We start from the raw sequence: 20929 nt of genomic DNA, 5'->3' as shown, positions 1-20929 counted from the left end.
CCACAGATGCCTCAGAGGGAAAAGTTATTATTTTTCTGGGTGCCTGTGACATTATCTTAGGTCCTCTGTATAAATCTTGCTGCAACCCATCTTGCACCATTCGTGGAGCTTTGCATGGTACAGACTGGAAGATGATTCATGGTAGCTCCATGAATTTCCTTCACAAGGAAAGAACTCTCTGAAGGCTTTGGGGTTGCAGGCTTTCGCTTTTCTCTGGTTCAAAAATGGCAAATATACAGTGTTAAGTGCATACACCAAAAATGAGATACACTATGCAAAGATGCACTTCGCTCTTGGGAGAGAAGATAAGTTTTGATATATTTCTTACTTCAAGTAGAAGCTCAAACTTGACTTTTTATTTGCTGTATCTCTGTCAGACAGGAGCTGTAATTTTGGTGAGATCACAAGGTCAAACATTCCCTCTGTCAATTAATGTCTTTTTGTCAGCATAGTTGTCCTGCCTGGGGAACCAGCAGAAGATGTGCTGACAGCATACACTTCTGCCAATGTACAGTGAGTCTGCTTGAGGAAGGTCTGCTAACAAAGCACTGTACAGGTAGACAAATCCTTGAGCTAACTCTCAAGAAATGTCTGTCTTTGCAAAGAGGAATTTCTTCTGCTTGTAAACACTTCTGTTGCTTTTCAGGGGTTACTTTAGGTACAACTTCTCTCCCAGAGATTAAAGTGAGTATAACTGAACTCTGCAGTTGGACTGATGACTAAAGATCTACTGAGTAAATGTATTTCAACTTTTTCAAGGACTCAAGATGCAGAAAAGAAGCCTCATATACATATATACATAGGTGATTGCAAGGTGTTTCCATATTGATACCAAAGTACCATATCCCTGGCTTAGGTGTTGCCCATGTACAAAGCGCAGTCTATTCCACATGTCTGGTAAGCCTCAGAAGCTGCCAATTTTGTACAGAGAAAGGCCCACTGAATTCTCCAGGAAGAACTTTTCCAGCAGTTGACCATGCAGTGAACTGCAGGTCCACAGCACACAAACACCAGGAGAAAATTATATTTATACAATGTGGTTTATAGCTACTATTAGGTAATTCAGTTTACCTGTTTGTGAAACAAGTGTAAATATTGTGGCACAGGCAGGAAAATAAGAGGCAAGTGTTACATGATACATTTGATATGCATCATGTTGCAAGGTTATTCAAACCTCACACAACTTGAGTTTATCTTATTGGTATAATTATACATTCTTGACCACTGGCTCTATACCATACTCTAAAATCCATTTTATAGCTTCCGTGTTAGAGTACTACGTCTTACTTATGAGTTGGGAAGGACACAGTATTTATCTAATCAACTCTAATTTACAACTTTCTGAGCAAATTCTCTTGTTGGTGGAATAAGTCTCGGTTCTGCACAAAGATCTTCAAGAGCAGACTAAGCCTTAGCCATGCACTCTCATTAAAACCTGCTGGGACTATAAGTCCTCATGACTAAAATTCAGGGACAGGAGTTTACTTGCAATGCGCCTCTCAGTCTTTGTGGCTAATCAGTCTCGTCTGGGACAGCACAATTCAGGTAACTATGGTGGACAACCCTTCATTAAGGTGTCAATCTGGCACCTTTTTGGAAAGTGACACTATCACATTGGCATAAAATTGTGCAACTTTAGATGCTTCCCAGCAGCCATACTATTTTGCACAGTGTGTGTGGAAGTAATTCCCTCCCCTGATAGACAACCTTGACCATCCCAAGGCTCTTCCTACACTCAGAAAAATGAAATGGAAAAAGAAAAATGAGAATTATTGTAAAATACTATTCAAGCCAAAATTCCCTCAGTCTTTCACAAGAACATACATCTTTGCATAACTAAGTGGAAGTTTAGCCTGCAATTGTATGGTAAATAATGAAAACGGCCAGTTTTTAAAGGTATTTAGATGATTTTTATTTAAGGAGTGAGTTAGGCATCTAAGAATGCTTTAAAATCCCCCCTAAATTCTAGTACATCACCATGTGTGAGTTCATTCATTAATTTGAAATGTGCTCACAGTCTGCATTTCTACAGGGCAGGATTTGGGATTTACTGCAACAGAGATTACGTCTGAATGTTCTGAAAGTAGCATCCATGTTTTCCTGTAATAAGTTTTGTTAAGATTACTGTACATTTATATTTTCTCAAAAGTAATGTTTCTACCATTGGACAATCGTATCATTTTCTGTGTCCTCTATTGGCACTTTTTCCCAGGGTATACATTTATAACCCAAGGTTATAAACAATTAGTACAATCTAATATTCAATGCTAAGGAAAAGGATATGCTTGATTTGTCTCTAAAGTAGGTTACAACAAAATGAGCAGGTGAGCTTTGACTGAACAGAAGGTTGAGATAACCTGTGATATTTTCCAAATGACAAAAAAAAAAAAAAAAATTGTTGGCTAGTTAGTGTTGTCTAGCGTAGCTATTAGTTTCAATGGGATTATGCTACAATAAAATCATCTTAGTAATTTTGAATACATTTTCACAAAATTATCCCAACGGTTAACAGAGTTAATCCTACTTTGTTCCTACAAGACCTAGTCTAAAATTATTTTCTTTGCACAATTCATTTCACTTTTCAAAATTCTAAATTTAATTTACCTATAAATACTCGAACATATACTTCCAATTTTAACTTCTAGTGTATTATTGAAAAATGACATAAAGTCAGATATCCAGAACTATAACTGATACAACTGGGGAAGTTCTGTCAAGATCAATAGTTATGCTGATTAACCCCAGCTTAGGATCTGGCCCAATAAATAGCTAACTACATAACGAGCAAAATAATTCACTCTGCTATTAATTAGAAAAAGAGCTAAGGAACAGTTAATCCAAGTGTTGGGGGTTGCAGAGGGTGTTCCAAAGCACGTACGCAGTTGTGGGCAATCTGGGAGCGGATCAATGTGTCAAGTTGTGGAGTTCCCACATTTCTCTGTTCTCGGCTGTAAACCCTTTGCATATTTTGGGAGTAAAGGAGGAGTCTACATTTTTTGCAGATGCTGGAAACATGCCAGATCCTCTTATTACAGATATTTCTACATACTGCCAAATGCTCCCTTTGGGAATTCTCCTTGTATCCCCATAACTACTGGTTTTGCTCAGTCCATTACTCAATAAAACTAGCCACTGCTCCAGCTGGAATGGTCTGGTCTGAGAAAAAGGACACCAGAAATTCAAACACATCTAGCTGGAGAAACTGGGCTGTTAATAGACCGAGCAAGCTGGGATTTATTACACAATTTTAAATATAAATATAAAGCACTGCCTCACAGGTGCAGATACATTTTACTAAGGATCATGTCGTTGCATAACTTGAAATTATAACAGTATTTAAAAGTACGATGTGAGAGAAATGCTCTAGTGACATTAGTCATAAATTTCTTTTAGATCTGTATTTTCATCTATCACTTCAGTGGGGCTAAGAGTTCCGCCCTGGTGTCCTAATGATTTGGGGAAAATTTAGAAGTATCTCAGCTTTAAAAAAATCTTATTTTCTACCTTTAATCAGTACTAGAGATCAAGTGTGTTTTCCCTGGTGAGTCTGAAAGAAAGGGAATTCGTGTATATGCTACCTTCTACTTTCTACATGCAATTTTTCTATTTTCTTATCATTCTGTAACAATGAAAGATGCCACATTAGTGCATAGAGCCTTAATGTTAACCTGTCAGATGCATTCATTCCTTTCACTATAAAAATTGCATTTCACATTTTCTTTCCTTAGACCCCAAATTTGCAAACACTTAAGCATGTGCTTAATATTAAGTCTCATTTGGTACAGAATGGGAAAGCAATGAACTGCACTTAAGAGACACCAGTCCTCTACAGAAGTATTTTATAGCTGTTTTTCTATACTATATTTAATTATTTTAATATCAAATTGAACTGTTTCATCTCATCTCCAATATACCAGAGAAATCTTGAAGCTGCTCTTTAGGCTTCTTTTGATCTGATGAATATTTTCTGGTTTTGAGAATTTCTTCGAACAACCCAATGATTTAATGGCGGCTTTTTTTCCTCTAGCCTAGCAACTAAGCCAGTGCCATCCCACATTAAAGGCAATGAAAATAGACTAGACTGATTTATAATAAAAATATTTATTTTTAATATTAGTGTTCCTGTAGTAGGTCACTAGAGGAATAATAAAAATGGTAGGCTGTTGTTACTGCCTTAAAAAACGGGATTTTTATTTAAGCAAATCATGTCAGTGTCTGAAGCCTACTGGATTATCTTCTAACATATGGTAAGTATTGGTTATGTGGTGTGCTGGCTTGCATTTCATTGTTGGAAAAGCATAGAAAACTGATTTTAGTATGCCTTTGCTCTTAGCAGCAGGGTATAATCATTTTTAAAAGAAATTATGGAATCAAGCATTAGCATACTGTGTAAATTTAGGATTTATGGAAGGATGTCATATATCACACACATATATTGCTTTGGGATGCTTAGGAAATCTTCACTACCACATGTCACTGTTTTGTAGTTGTTTAAAATGGTAACTAAGCACACGCAAAAAGATAGCAATGCTAGGATAGTCTTCAAAAAAATTACATTGTTAAGTATTTAATAAACATACCGAAACATCAATATATTATCCATTTTACAACCATTGAACTTTAAAGCATTTCTTTCAGTGAATGCGTCAGTTATCATTATCCCTGAGGGTATTAGCTAAGCCCCACGTATTCAGCCCCTTGCCACCTTACCATTCTTACAGGATTTACTTCAGGTGCCTGGAGGTGGGAGGATGTGGGTGGGTGGAAGTCAGGGCGTTTTGCACCTACAGGACTGAAAAGCAGCACTTCCTCATCTCCTTGTGTCCCCTATGTCCCTCCACAATGGGTTGTCCCTTCGCTTCCCTCATTCTGAGGGGAATGAGAGCTGCCCCAGCAGTGATGCCATTCCCACATTCCTCTGATGGTGCAGGATGAACACCAGGGCTTTTACCTGGCAAAGCACAGAGGCGTGCCCTGCTCTGGCACCACGCGCCTGTCGGATCTCCTGAAAGAACAGCCTGCACATACCGCCACTCTAAACAGGAAGCCCAAACTGTAATTGAAAGGTGAGAGAAAAAGTACCCATTACATATTTGCCAGCTCATGCTTGCTGCTGAGGATAGGCTTGATTTTACCCTTCGCTTTAGATTTCAGCAGCTTAATTAATCTACTAACATCAAAAGGAAAATAATCTGTTACGAGCAGTCCTTCTAAAGACTTGATGCTTTGAAAGTTCATTTCAAAATCGATCTTTCCTCTATCAAAATGAATGTAAAACTCAGAGACGAGAAGAACCTTTTCCTGTGACCCTCCACCACTGTCACTTTTGTTCCACCAGACCTCTGCAAGGTGCCTATTTGATCACTGCCATTTATTCTGTACTTTTGTCCAAATAAGTCTCTAAGTATGTTACTCATCCATACAGAGAGACACAAGCTACAAAGCACCAAAACTGAGGGAGTTGAAGGGTATGAGCTGTCACAGGCCAGATCTGTCAGGTTGTGGTTGTACAGGGGTGGGGATGAGGCCACTGTGGTGGCAGGACCTGGCAGCAAACTATGAAGAGAGGGCAGGAAGTCAGCGCAGCCCCTTTTTATATTTCCCTGTGGCCCATGCTGTACCAATGACACCAGGCTGCCTGTGTAAGACACTGGGCAAAGTCGGAGCTCACAGAGCTCTTGGTGGTCAGGTTCCAGGCAGAAGGCAGCCCTGTGGAATTATGAACACTACAAGTGCCTGGAGACAGACCACAGGCACAGAGGAGATGGGAGGAGAGAGCAGAGGATTTGGACTGCCCAAGGCTCCTCCATTTAGAGACCAGTGCAGCTGCTCTTGATGCAAGTGATGGTGGACAGCCATTGAGGAGAGACCATGTGTCCATGTGACAACTGTCCAAAGGTGATTGTCTAAGAATAAGACATTTCACTAGAGGCCGTCCCTGAGGCCTCCTGCCCTCGGTTAGGTACCTGCTTGATGGGAGGCAGAAAAGTAAAGAAACAAAATGCTGGTACACTGGAGCTCTTAAAATTTAAACTGCTAACTGCTCACAAAAGGAAAAGGCAGAGCCAGAACCAGTATCAATTATTTTAAATTATAACATACAATGCCAGAGTCAGCAATCACATCAGCCATTCGTACAAGCTGCTTCAAAATACAGCTTGAAGCACAAGACTCCCATCCCACATGATTAGCTCAGTGCACTGACAAGAACTATAACTCATATTTGCAAATATTCAGCAAACCTAGCATAGCCTGCGACCTATTCAGAAGTGTTCCTGCAAAAACCTTGTTAATCTGTAATAACTTAGAGAAATCCCAACTTCTGTATTGCTCCATAGCCCAGATTCTCCAAGGTCTGCCATGCATAAGACATTCTGTTTCTCCTTGTTCCCCTGATCTGGCCCCTGGTTCCCCACCGGCGTTTTGCAAAGCCTGAGGACCTTGAAGGGGGAGTTCACTGACTGTGCCCAGGTGTCCACGAGGGCAGTGCCAGAGAATGGCTTTCTGACCATTAAATCATTTTGAAAATGCAGTTATACCTAATTGGCGTTAAGCATTGGCTGTCTTCAGTGTTTCCGTTGGTTTGTTTCCATGAGGTGAGATTTCTGGGTTATTTATTACTGCTAAAATGTTCCACCATGCTTTGACAGTCACCTAATGTTCTGCCAGTTTGGCAGGTTTTTGTCAATTACCCCGATTTCATGTACATCTCTGATGTTTAACTACAAACTGTTCTCACTACCTCCTCTCAAGACAGGAGGCTGTCCTTATTTTCCAGATGGATTGTAAGGACTGGCCTGTAGAATAACTGCACAAGAAAGAAGGGATTTGTTTACAAACAGCTTGAAGGAGTTAGTTTACCAAACACACAAGCTATCCAAATTTCATGGAAAAGAGACCTCTTGTACTGAAGGAGAGTAAAGAAAAGCTGTGGCTCACGGTCGGGTTTATATTTGCATTTTCCATCAAGGGGTTATTTGATCCCCTCTGCAGGGAGCATTTACTTGAAAGGTGGGTCTCAGCCACAAAGTGTAAATTCCATTTCACTCTCCCCAAAAGTCTGGTGTTATTCAGAATGTCCAAGTTTTGGTCCTCCTCTGTGCCAAACTCAGTGGAACAAGAGCTACCTTCCTTCACATTTCAGCTGTCTCTTTAATATACCCTTTTCTCTTTCACTGTTAATCAAATCTCAGCCTCTTGCTCACATGTGACAACGTCAGCTCAAGCATGCACAATGAACTCATAATTCAAAATTACTTGGCTCTGCAATGCAAGATAATCTTAAGAAAACTGCAAACAAATACAGTAATGCAATATTCACATATAGGCTATCTGATAATGTACACAGTGATTTAAATTCTACTACTGTCAAATTCTTTGAATCATTAAACAAGTGATACTCATTGGACATTTTATTCATTCTAGAAATGTTTTGACATTTTGAATCAAAACATTTTTTGGTATGATTAGCTAACTTTCTTAGCAATTGTTTTCTTATGTGTAACATAAACTAAGAACGCTTTATCAGGTATGGCGAATTATCCTTTCTAACTCAAAATTACAGACGCATACAAAATTTGCATATTCAACAATGGAAATTCTCTAGAAAATAACAACATTTTTGACTCATTAAGAACCAAACGGTGTTGTGTCTTGACATTATGAAAGGCTGGGATATCATGAGCACAGACTTCCACCAAAAAAAATTACATTCAAACTAAGCTTAAGAAAATTTAAATTTGACTGAAGCCACCAAGGTTGCTGGCAAGCCAGTCCTCTGAGTGAATTGTGGAGCTGGATTACATCATTAGTCCCCAAAATGAACATTAATTATGCTTTTACTAATATTAGTTCTTACAATTGCATTCTGTTACAAAAGCAATATTTTAAGGATGAACAGCAACATATTTGCAATTTCCTTCCTGTAGACATTGAATACATTCAGAAGGCAATGCCTTTAGTACTGTAATCAGTTCATTGTTCATATTTTCCTAAAGCTTTAGTAACAGTTTATTTGTACTTTTTTATATCCTTATGTAGTAATGTTTGTTCAATTGCTGTTGTATCATCTACAGTGAACAATTCGAAGAGATGAGGGGAGAAGAAAAGGGGTGTACAGAAAAAACCAGTTATATCACAGTCATGTAGCTAACAACTGTTGTCAAATACTTTATTTTATCCTATTTTATTGGAACTTGCCAATGGTTCAAACATGTGCTCAACCATAAGTGAAGTTTTTATAACTACCTCCCAACAAAGCTGGTTTTGTATGAACATAAACTTTTGGGGTCAGCTGCCATCTGAGTCCCAAAATCTATTCTTGCCCATTTTTGAATGGGGCCAAGCTCAGAGACTTGTGCTTTGCTTTCTCTGGAGACAAATGAGAGCTACCACAGACATATGCAGGAGCAGGACTGGCTTCTCTGGGAAGCCCCAGGAAGGACCTGGGGGTTCTGTATGGGAGGAGCTGATGTCTGCCCCTGGGAGGAGGGACAGGGACATGGTGCTTCAGAGGGACAGACCCTGATTTCCACCTTATCCTCCAAGCCCCAAAAAGTTCTCTGCCTCAGCCAACCTCCTTCTGTACAGGGACATATTTTTCTACATTACAACATTGAAGATTTTAATATTAAATATTCTTTTGCACAAAAAAAAAAAAAAAAAAAAAAAAAAAAAAAAAAAAAGAAGTCAACACTGATGTTTTCCAGGATCTCATTTTCCCATATATATATTAATATCATGCCTCACATTTCAGTGGTTTTTATTCAAACTTACTAGAGCTGAGTTGCAAAATGTTGTCTTTGTCCTTAAGACCATGACAGAGAACTTTATCTGCATTCAGATGCCTACTGGTTTGTGGTATTTCAATAATAAAACAGCAGGATTGAAGGCTCATGATGAGAAATCTGACTAATTACCTGTTAGATGATAGATGGTTGTAACTCGGCAGTGCCAGTCACTGAAAACAAAACACTTCTAGATATCAATCAGCTTCCTGACAAATTCAATTTCCATCACATTCAGTGGACAATAAATGTGAATTTTACCTCAGCAGCTACATAGCTTTGACTTTTAACTTCCCAATATGCATAATGATGTTTTAATAAAGTAGAGATTTCTTTTAAGTAAATTAGTATTTAAATACCTGACATATTTCTATTTCAGGCTCAAAACTGGTGGAAATAATTAATGTTGCAAATCTGTCTTTTATGCTACTGCAGACACCAAAAGTGTATTTAATAGGAGTATTTTTGTTTTCTCCATATATTCTTGTTTAAGACCAATTATTTACAATGCTTGTAGTGGAGATATTTACCCTCTTTTTCCAGTGCCTTATCAATCTGTGTATCAGTGAGTTTGGTGCAGATTCTCGATATGACTCAAAAACCAAAATATCCACCTATCACCATTACATATCAGCGTGTGGGCCAATCTAAAACAAAGAGACATTGGAACATGGGAATTGAATATGGGCTTGAAGAAACACCTCTCTTTCTTTCCACATGGGGACTAATTGCATTGTCAACATCTGGAAGTTGTGGATAAGCTTGTCCGGTTCAGAACAAATCTGAGTCTACTTACTCTGTTATAAATCAGAAGAGGTCCATTATAATGTGTTTAATATCCATGCCAAAAGTATGATATGAAAATTAGGCTCTGGAGGTCATCAATCTCTTGGGCACAATAAACTGAAATCAAAGGGGAAACGTTAAGATTGGCCCAAAGTTATGGGGGATGTGCATCCTGCTATCACTGCAACTCATCACCCTGCCCTGTGCATCATAAAAGCAGGTAAGAGCAGACCCTGTCTCAAACTTCTGAAATCTTCATGTCTCACGGTATAAAAATTCCGGCCAATTTTTGTCCTTTTGTCCAGTGGCATCCACACAACGACAAGAAGGGCAGCAAAATTACGTTTATATGTGGTTTAGAGCACTGTGCTTCTCCTATATTATTTCATCTAATAAAAAATTGGAGGGAAAAAAGAAGATGAAGCCTTAATGCAATTGTCCCTCTTGGAGGAGCCATTTCAATGTGCTCTGTCAGCTGTCGGGGCAGAGAGGAGCTCTGAGGACCCACCACAGGTGGCCACCCGGCCCTCGGTGCAGGAGCTGCAGGGAGCTTTGTCCTTGAGAAATGGGAAAATTATTAAGCAGGTAACATCTGGGACCTGCTTCTCTAAGGCGACATCAGGGGGGGATAACTCTGTTAGTGTAAGTGAGGGTCCAGGGTTTCCAGGGCTGGCCACTGCCCTGTGTGCTCCGTTTGATTGATTGGCAGGTGCTGGGATGAGTTTTGTCTGCTCACTTCTCACAACCAGAAGCAGCCTCTGCCTTTATCCAGAGCTCCCCACCCCAGCCCTTCCCAGCAGGGTCCCCTGGCTTCTGCTGGGGCATGGGCGGGTGGGCAGGAGACCCCCGGGTGACCCTGGGGACCCCCTGTCCCAGGGCTGAGGCAGGGACACAGGGCAGGACACGGTGTGAGCCAGCTGCAGGGGAGCTCTGTGCCAGAGCTCTGTGCCAGAGATGAGAGCTATGAAAAAAACTCAAGAGTGAAAAGGCTGAGAATTTTTCGCTGGAGTCAGTTTACTCAGGAAACACCCTGAAGCAGCCATTTTTTTCTGAGCTTGAGTTTCTTTCCCAGGTCCTGCCTCAGCGCCTCAGCAGCAGCAGCCCAGAAGAGCTGCCTGAGCACGGGCCATGGTGTGCAGGTTTCCCAGGGCAGTGCAGGTCACACACATGTGGCTCAGAGCTGGCATTCTGGCATTACATTGGGTTTAGATGGCTTTATACTGGAAGCTGCAGCAAATATGCCTCACAAACCCCATCCCTCTCTGCAGCCTGGCATTTTGCAATTAACTGTTATTTTCCAATTTCCAGAAATACATTTTGTTTTCTCTGAATTTGCAGGACCTAATTCTACTTTGTTTTAAGACAGATCCGTGATAACACTGCCAGAGTTTGTGTCTGATTTTGTACAGTCAGACTATCACTGTAAAAGGTGCCAATATATCTATGAATAAGAGGTTTAGTGCATCAGTGCAAAATTACATCCTTAAAAACAGGTTCTTAAAGATTATGTCACCAATCTACACGCATGCACATACATATCCATATATTAAAAAAATATGCCAGTAATCAATTTAGAATAGCTTATTTTATTATTTCTTGTGGAAACAATAACGGTTGTATCAACAAATTCTTCTGTTTCTGATTCTGATAATGAATTACCAGGCTCACATTTATACGCTACTTTTCATTAGAGATGTACTGAAGACTCTGTAATGATTTTTTTCTTAATCAAACCACTGTACAGAAGAGATCTACTTAGGCTTTTCCTAAGGCAGCCTGACATCAAAAGATTTCAAAAGGACAAAGGCTGCTTTTAAAAGCTAACATACTATTTATGATTTCAAATGGCAGAGGTATGATTTAGCCTGCTTTATTACAGATGTTATAAATGATGTTTCACATAAGAATATTATTCTTTTATTGCTTTCCAGGTAGAGTTTCCACTGGCTTCATTAAAGGCCTGAATGTAAAACAGCTGCAGAACCATGAATTGGGTCCTGGCAAGTGAAATCATCCCTTTTTTTTTTTTTTTTTTTTTTTAATCATTTGACGTGGCAACACAGCAGCTATTTAATTACACTCATGCAAGAACAATAAATAAAAGTCCTATGACCTTTTGTTTCAATAAAATAAAATCTCCTTATTCTTTTTAACTAAAATGTCATTTCCCATTTATTTTTCCCCAATGTGGTTGCCAGTGTCCGATTTTTAGGCTCAGTGCACAACAGTGATAAGGTCAAAACTTGAGACAGGGTGATGTGATTAGCCCTGTCCTAGGCTACCTCATAAAAATGTCTGCCACACAGCACACGTTCTGTCATGCAAGAAAAATTGTTTACAAAAGGGTTCAACCAAACAGAGTTGTAGGAACATGCAAAAGACTTTTTACAGTCTTCTCTCAACTGATTTTTACAAGTGAGATCGGGGAGAGGGGGAGGGGAATTTTAAAATGGGTAAATAGAAGATAAAACTGGACACTGTGGAAAATCAAAAATTGAGGTGGGTGGTCTGGCAGCTCAAATAACTGTTGCAAATGACCTTACAAAGCGAAGGTGTGATTCATCAATCCCAGAAGACTTGCAATATGTGATATTTTCCCTGCTTCAGAACAGGCAGTAACCCAAACAAAACCTGACCTGATGAGGTTTGGTTCACAGAGGTCTCATCCCTCCATGAGAATAGGTGGAATTACAAGCATAAGTACCAAGCACTAATATGGCACCATAGACAGGGACTTTATTTATCATGCAGAGAGTGAAAACAAAGCTTTCCACTAGATTTATTAGTAAAAGGGAACAGAAGAATCTGGTATGGACAAACTGCATGTTCCCCACATCTCAACTGCCAGGACTTCCTGCCCTCAGGCTTAGATATATTTATCTGGTCATAATTCAGTAAAGTTGTGTGATTTCAAGCCATTCCAAGCAAACAAAATGTCTAGGATATCATTCAAGGATGTCCTGACAATGCAATATTTCCCCTTTCAGAATAAAATAAAAAATAGAGATGCTAATTAAATGCTCTCACAAAGAGACATTCTTCTTCTCAGAAATTGTTTTTATTAGTTTTATTTTTTAAACAGCTTAAGGACTGTAGAAATTAAAATGATGACAGTTTTATCTGGATGGAATTATTATACCATGAATATCACTGGGAGAGGGAGAAAAGCATATGGAGTATATATATATATATATATATATATATATATATATATATATATATTCAGAGCTTGATTGTGCTGTTTCTTTGTATTCAAAGGCCTCTTTGACTTCACTGCAAATTTTACATATGTGACAGTTGCAGAAATGAGTCCTCAAATTGTACAGAAATCAAATTTCCATGTTAAAGAGACCCTGTTTCTAATTTCACTTGGAAAAATCACAGTTTTTCATATGAACCCCATCTTGTTATTTTTCCAGCCTTTCTAAACATTGATGCTTTTTATAAGTGAGGGGCATTGGGGAGAAAAAAAAAGAGAAAGAAAGGAAAAGAAGACTTTATGTATACCAGGGGATAAATATGTTATGGAACAAGTTTTTGGTGTTGAGTGTACTGTCAGGAGTAAAGAGAAACATGGATAATACCATTAGCGCCCCAGTGCTCAAAATAAAATATTAATGGCAGCATTTCCTGAGAAATTAAATTACTAGAGAAAAAAGGTCTTAAAAATATGCATTCCACTGCCTTGTTGAAAGCCCTCACACAAATTATGGTCAAATTAATATCCTTTTGTTTTTAGCACACATACTTCATGACCTTGAGAGATGTTCTCATGTAAATGTCTGAGGTTTTCTTATTCAGAGATGGTCAGATTTTGCACACACTCACTGGTCAAGGGAAAGAGCATAACCATGAGCTAGGTTTGAATGGACGAAATTCGGTTGCTTGTGTGCAGGAGTAATAAGATCATCTAGGACCTGTTTAGCCTCTACTTAAACCTCAAAAATTGTTCAGCTTTAGTCATTCTTGACTTAAGGGCATTGATGCTTACCAGTCCAGTTTGTCTCAGCTGCACTGGTGGACAGTCAGACTCAGCACATGAAGAGTGCTCTTTTTGTTGCAATGCTTTACAATTTCTTCAAGGTTCTTATTCAACCATTAGCAGTGACTCACTGGTTGTTAGATAACTGCAGTTCTCACTAAACTGAAAATAAAAAAAATCGAGATCCATTCTCACAGAGGTCCTCCATATGTGATAAATACTGGCTGCTATGCTTCTAAGAAGGCTGTAATTATCTAAAATATAATTTATTATGTCAAGTCTCCAATGCACACTATATTATCAACAGGAGTAAAAAAAATTATTTCCAGATCACGACTATTTCAAAAAGATTATTCCTTGAAGTAAAGAAGGGAAACATTATGACTCATGCCTATCAGTTTTCTATTGCCTATATTCATTTTTATCTGAAAAAAAAATGAAAAAAGAAAAATTTCAATGTCCTGCCAATAAGTTGAAATTGTTAGCATGTTTTATACACATTAAAACCATGTTTCAAGTAGGTTAATAATACCCCACCAGCCTCAGAAGCAGTGGAGAACACAACCTTCCTTTGCCCTGACTGTGATACAGGAAAAGGATTGCTCCTGCTGAGACTCTGAGGGGGCTGAAACTTTCCTTTCTCTAATAAGGTCAACAAAAACCACAGATATTTGGGGCATAAACCTGCATTCAGTTGAATACTGTCAAATCAGAAAAATCTGTGTACCTCACACAGTGCTCAGCATCCTGTCCAACACTGGTTACTGACGTCAGCTCAGGTCAAGTGTGTGTCTCCTACCCTAGTCTTTGCAAGGAGATTATCCCTAACACTGTTTTTATTAAAATTAAAAAATTAAGTATTTTCCACGGTCATAAATAATTTTTGCAGCAAGGTTTTTCACACTTCTCCCTCATTTTCTGATATAATCCACTCGGCTAAATTTCTGCAGAATTGAGGCAAACATGGTTAAACCTAAGATCCCACAGCAGTATAATAAATATTCGTCAGTACTACATTTGCCTTTATGTACTTCCCAAGCTTCAATATAGCTAAATGACACAAATTTGTTACAGTGGTAACAGCAACACAATTATGGTTAGTGGCCTGTCGCTGCTACCATCCAAACTTCAGCTTACAATAATACAAAACTCTCGACAGGCCATTCATGGATCAAACTTCAAATATAAGGAAAAAGAGAAATGGTTTTAACAACTGAAAGTTCATGGAACTGCCAGATGACAAGTTAGTGTATGGAAGAGAAAATTAAATGTACAGAGGAAAGAAGCAAAACAGACCATGCACGTTGTAGATAGGTTTTATACATGCACAAAATCTTCGCCGTAACACTTTCAAAAATCAGTACTTTTCTTGAAGGAATGGCAAGAAATTAAGACCCTGAGGGGATGTTCTTCTCCATGCCAGAGGCCCAAACTAGCTCTGGAGAAACGGAAGTCAATCCTGCAGATGTGAAAGGAATGATTTCTGCGCAGGTGGGCAGCCGGCAGCTCCTGGTGCTGGAGGTGGACATCTCGGAGGGGAGCCCAAGAATAAATCCTCCTTGAAGGCTACAGGCACCTAATAGAGAAGCTTCCACTCCCTGATCCATCACTAAATGTTACTGCAGAAACAAGGGATAAAACATACATTTTGGAATTCTTCATGGTCTGAGCTTGATGTATGGAGCAGGAAAGGAAGAGGAAGGAGTGGAATAAAGGCACAGAAGAGAGAGATTTCCTCCAGGGAGTGGCCAAGGACACTCAAGTCAGGCTTCTGCTCTACCCTGCCTAACATATGTTTCTCTCTCTTCCTCAGCTCTTTGAAATCCAAAAGAGGAGAGCAACAAGCCCAGCTGCAGCGACCTTCCCAGTGTGACAGCCAGTCCTCCCCAGCATCTTCACCAGGATCCATCAGGCTGGCCCTGAAAACTTGGGGCCTTCTTAGGGATTATCCCTGAAACAAAGTTCCCCACTCCAGGAGGAGGTGCTCACCCATCTCCTCACAGAGGATTCTATATCAGAGTGCTACAACAGGGGCTTTGGATATTCAAATATAATTTTTAGAAGAAACATGTTCTATAGCCCCATGTTCCAGCATCCAATGAATTGCTAACGCAAATAATTAAAACTAATATATGGTTGTAAAAGTAAATGAATAAAGTATATTTCATTATGCAGTATCCTTGATTTTTATAGTGTTTGATTACTCACTAATTTGCAAAATGTGGTAATCTGCAGTATGCATCCAAGTCATTAGTGAAATCACACTGTACTTTAGTCAACAGGCTGATGATCTGACATGTCCCAACAGAAGCCCTGTACAGAAGAGTAAAATGAATTAAAGGCCCTGATTCTTGTTTTTTTGTAAAATCCAGTTTTACAACACTCAGGCAATGAAAAGTAACCATCAAGTTTCTACAGAGAGAGGCTTGTGGTGATATAAATGAACATTAAAATAAGTAATAATGTGGCCAAAGGCACTTACGCCTTTTGGGGTTTCTTTTCACATATTTTATCATTTAGTATCTCTGATTAAATTTGGTGAGAATATGTAGGTGACACCTAGAAGACAAATATAACTTGGTATGGATCAACAATGTTAATTCCAACACCCAATTTTGAGAAACATATGTTCTCTTGAACAGATATATGAGTGTTATCATTGGCACAGCTATAAATAAATATTAAATCCTCATCAGTCAAAATAAGGAGTACTCTGAGGTTTCACTTTCATCACATAACAATAACACCTCTGGAAAAACATTGTCTAAATGATAGCGTATTTATTATTTGACAAAAACTATCTCACAAAATATTTTGGTTTAATTCCCAGATGATTTACATAATAGATTATAGCAGCTGCTATAACAATTCCAAAGTTGGGTTTTTTTTCTGAGTCGCTTTGAATCCTCTAACACTACAAGTGTTTTTCTAGACCTTATTTTTTAAATTAGCTTGCCTTGAAAAAATACCTACATGTATTTTCCTAGAACGATGCTAGCTATTGATCTCAGCTTGACAAAAGTGGAAGATTTCATAGGTCGTTTCAAAGTCACCTGTTGAACCAACAGAGAAGAAATATTTCTCCTTCACTGGCCTAGAACCTTTAGGGCCCAGTGGACAGTGCAAGGGCTTTGCAGTGGCACAAATGGTTGTGGTGCACAGGCGGAGCAGAGCGCACTGGCAGATTATCACAGTATTTCAGCTTTTTCATTTGAGCCCTGAAACAACTGGTTCTGTCCTGAGCTCCTTCTCAGGCAGAACTCCTGAAGCAGTGGCAGGCCTTTTGTTTAATTGTAGCCACGTGCAAATTTATTTTGGGATGAGCGAATAATTAATCTATTAAAAGGTTCCATGGGACATTCCAAAAGTCGCCGTGAAAAATTATTGTCAGTGCACAGCTGAGATGCTCCTTTATAGAATTAGCTCATAAAGTAGTATCGTGTGTAATTGCATTCGTGTTGTCACTGTCTCTTTGTAAAACTCCAGAGATTTACAGCACCACACACTGGAGCAAGACCATCTAATATTTATAATGTTTCATTATTTTCACCTACTCGGGGAAAAAAAAAGCAACTTGTAGACTTATAGAAAATCTGATGAGATGTGTCAGAAATAGCAGCGTCCACTTGCAGTATCCATGGCAGTACACAGAACACAGGCAGACACGATACCACAGGAATTGCAAGTGACCAAACAGCTGCATGACATTTACTCAAAATACTTTCTGCATTTAGCACACTTATTGAGCGGAACTTGAAAATAGGGTCATTGTTTATTTGGGCATAGCAGAGGGGAAACTTTGGGTTTCTACTAGACCCACAGGGTATAAACAGATCTGGATTGCAATGCCCTTTCATTGTACTTTTACAGGTAAAAATGATATTTTAACTAATGACAGCTTTGGTTGGGGAAAAGTTAAAAAGCTGCAGAACTCATCCTGTAGTTTAACTCAAAGCCCTTCTTGGAAAAGGATGGACAGATTGTTCCTGCACAGATTCATATCAGAAGTGAGTTGTTTACAGCTTTTTGAAGCATTTAGGATTTCATCTCAACCCTTCCTAGTTTATGACACAAAAAACTAGGAGCATGCAGTTTTCTGGTTGCTACCATCCGCCAGCAAGAAAATGCTTAAGCAAGAGTAAAACAATTTCCTTTATTACTAGTGGGTCTCAAATTATATGTCCAAGCTACATAAAGAACATAGCACCAACTGCAAATTTTGCCAGAATAAGAAAACAAGAATTTGGCCCTTTCTCTGCAACTACTGACAACACTCCACAATTTCATGCTGTTAGGATTTTTTAATTAAATGAGCTATTCTTCAGTACACAATAGAACTAAAAAGGAGAGAGTATCTAAGTATGAGGCTAAGTTTGTAAAGGAATCTCTAAGTCCTTTGCAAATGTGTGCAGAAAATTAAAAATTCCATTGATACAGAGATTTTCTAGATAAGCAAGTCCATATATTTTTAAGGGGTAGGGTTTTTTAAATAGCTGTGCTTTTTTGCTACAGTCAATAAGTATCACGAGAAGGAGAAATATGATATTAAGCAGGATCTGATCCTAAACTTATGGCTCCAGTGGGAACCAACTAAACACCATTTATAGCATAACCCAACAGAAACACTCCATTTGCTGTAGCAGTGTTTACTGCATCGGAGTTCTCCTAGCACAAAACAGCTTTTTCACAGTCTAGTTCCAATATTAGCAATTAATTAATTGTTACGTTATATTTGCAGGACTGTGCTAAGCCTGAGAGAGCAGCAGGAGAGGAGGGAGGGTCCCTCATCGCTGTTTCTCCTTGGCAAAGAAGAATATACAGATATGGTAATCTGGGCAAGTTTCAACTTCGAGTCATGTGGTGGAAAAAAAAAATATTTACTGGAAAGAACCTGACCAAATCTTCTGTATAGTTGCTGCAGTCCTACAAAAACACACGTTTGTCTGAAAGAACAATATTTTAAGAAATGTCCTGAAAGCAACCATTGCTTGGATAAGGTGATTCGCACGTCATTTCCATTAGCTCTACAATACCAGTCCAAGTTTCTTTTCTGCACTTGCATCCAAACACAGACCATTTTATGTAAATATAATTACAATTTTAATCCAGAATGGTCCCTATAAATAATTTTAATATAGAATGTTACCTGTAAACAACACACAATAAACCAAACCGAAAGTGGAGAGAGACAGAAAGTGCCGTACCTGTACAGTGATTTACACTGTGCCTGAAGGCTGTTCCAACTCAATAGGAGTCTCCCACTGATTTCAGCGTGGTTTGGCTCATGTTCTTAATTTAGTTTAATGTAGTTACCCTTCCTGGTAGCCTCTGTCCACTGCTCCTCATAGGAACATTCAACAATTTGCTGTATGATTAAAAATGTCTGTGGAAGTATGAACCACATTGTATATTGACCAATACACAGAGGCTGGACAACTCCTACAAATATCAGAACAGAAAACTAATAGAGCATGGAAAGTATATTTTAGTTTTAAAAAAATATCCTGAGTATTTCAAACAAACATGACAATGATAAATGCTCATATTAGGCATATTCGTCTCAGTGAAAGTCCTGCAGCAAGCAGAAATGGTAAATAAAAATAAATTACAAAATCTAAATGGATCAAAAAAAATGACTGACACAAAAATTGCTGTAAGCATATATAACCTGCTCCACTCACCTATGTGAAAGATAATGATTTTGATTCAAACATAGATACTCACATTAGATATGTAACTGCCTGTATTATAACCCCACTTCCTAACCTAACATGCCAATAAAGCATTAAGATACAATAAGAAAAATCCAAACCTGAATAATTAAACATTTCTTTTTTATAAATAGGGAAAAATACTTTGAGTGCTGTATGCTGGCATTGTATTTACACAAATTCTTGATTTTTTCAATCATACATATTAACAATGTTTCTTGATTTGTATCGCAGAGCTAGTGGAAATACATTTCTATTCAGTGCTTGTGTAATCTAGCAGATGAGCATTTTCAGGGTGTTTCCTAGATAATAGTTGTTTTAAGGGAAAAAATATATCTGTTTGAATGGAGGTGGGGGGAAGAAAGGAGAGGAAGAAGGCGGATGATTTTTTCAGAAATATTACACCTAATCCAACTTTATGTCTAACGTGAGCATGGCCTGCAGCCTGCAAAGGTATCCTGTCAGGTTGGCTGTCCCTTTTCTTCTCTTATGAATTGTTAGCCAAATCTACTTGAAAGAAAACAGAGCAAAAGATACACCGTAACATCTACATGAGTTTTTTATCAGATTCTGAGGGGGCCATTTTACGTTCAGACTGCAAAATGCGCACAGAAAATAGGCCTGAGAAAGATTTTTGAACCTCACAGCATTTGGTTTATATTTTTTTTGACTAGAAGTGAAGTGTCTGGCACATCATTCATTTCTTCCTGGAAGGTGCAGATTTGAGGACATGTTCTACCCTGCTCTAAGTTTAGACAGTTTCAGAATAAAAGGGAACTATTCCCAAAGTCCCTGCCCTCTAGGTCTGCCTTTTAGATAATGAAGTTTCTGAAGGCGTTGCTCCACACAAACCGACTGAAGAGGAAAGGGAAAAAAAAAGAAAGGGGGCGGGGGGGAGTAATAGTACAGAAAAGTACATGTTTTTGCATTTCTTCTGAGTTTATTCAGAATTATATCCACCTGGGTGAAGCAGCTAGCTCTCCAGCAAATTAATGGTCTGATGATTCAGGGAAATGTAGAGCTAGGTTCTTAATAGTAAAATGGTTGTAGATGAAGAAGGAGGTGCACAGAGGTGAATCCAGTTTGGTAGGACAGACGCTTTCATAGATTAAGGATTCATTTGGAAGCACTAGGCTCCTAATAAAATGCCAACGTTATAGCAGTTTTATTAAAACGCGTCTCGGAATAAAGGGTCAAATTCTCTCGGACTCATCTGCAGCCCGCTGAGGAACCTGAGTAGAGGCACCATTTATTAGCAGAGGCGACTCATTAGAGAGGGGGAAATTGCTGTCGGCCGGGAACTCGGTCCCGCTTGCGGTGAAAGTTTTGCCTGAGGAGCTCAGGACCGGCCCCTTGCCGTGCCCCTGCCGCTGCAGCGCGGGAGCGGCGCTCAGCTCTTCCCGCGGGGAAGGGACATCGGTCCGCGACAGCGCTGCGCTGCCTCCGAGGCACTGATCCCCCGGCCAGCCCGAGCACAGCAGCACTACCCGCACAGGCTCAACAAACGACCGCCTAAAATACAAAACCCTGAATCCTTCTCTTTTTTCAGTCTCGTGGGTTTTGGTTTTGGTTTGGTTTGTTTGGGTTTTGTTTTTTGGGGGTTTTTTGTGTTTTTTTTTTTTTTTTTTTTCTTTTTGTGACAGCAACTTCTGGAGATTAACCCC

The sequence above is a fragment of the Sylvia atricapilla genome, chromosome 10, assembly GCF_009819655.1.
Source record: "Sylvia atricapilla isolate bSylAtr1 chromosome 10, bSylAtr1.pri, whole genome shotgun sequence".
NCBI lineage: Eukaryota > Metazoa > Chordata > Aves > Passeriformes > Sylviidae > Sylvia > Sylvia atricapilla.
Note: the sequence above shows the minus strand (reverse complement) of the source record.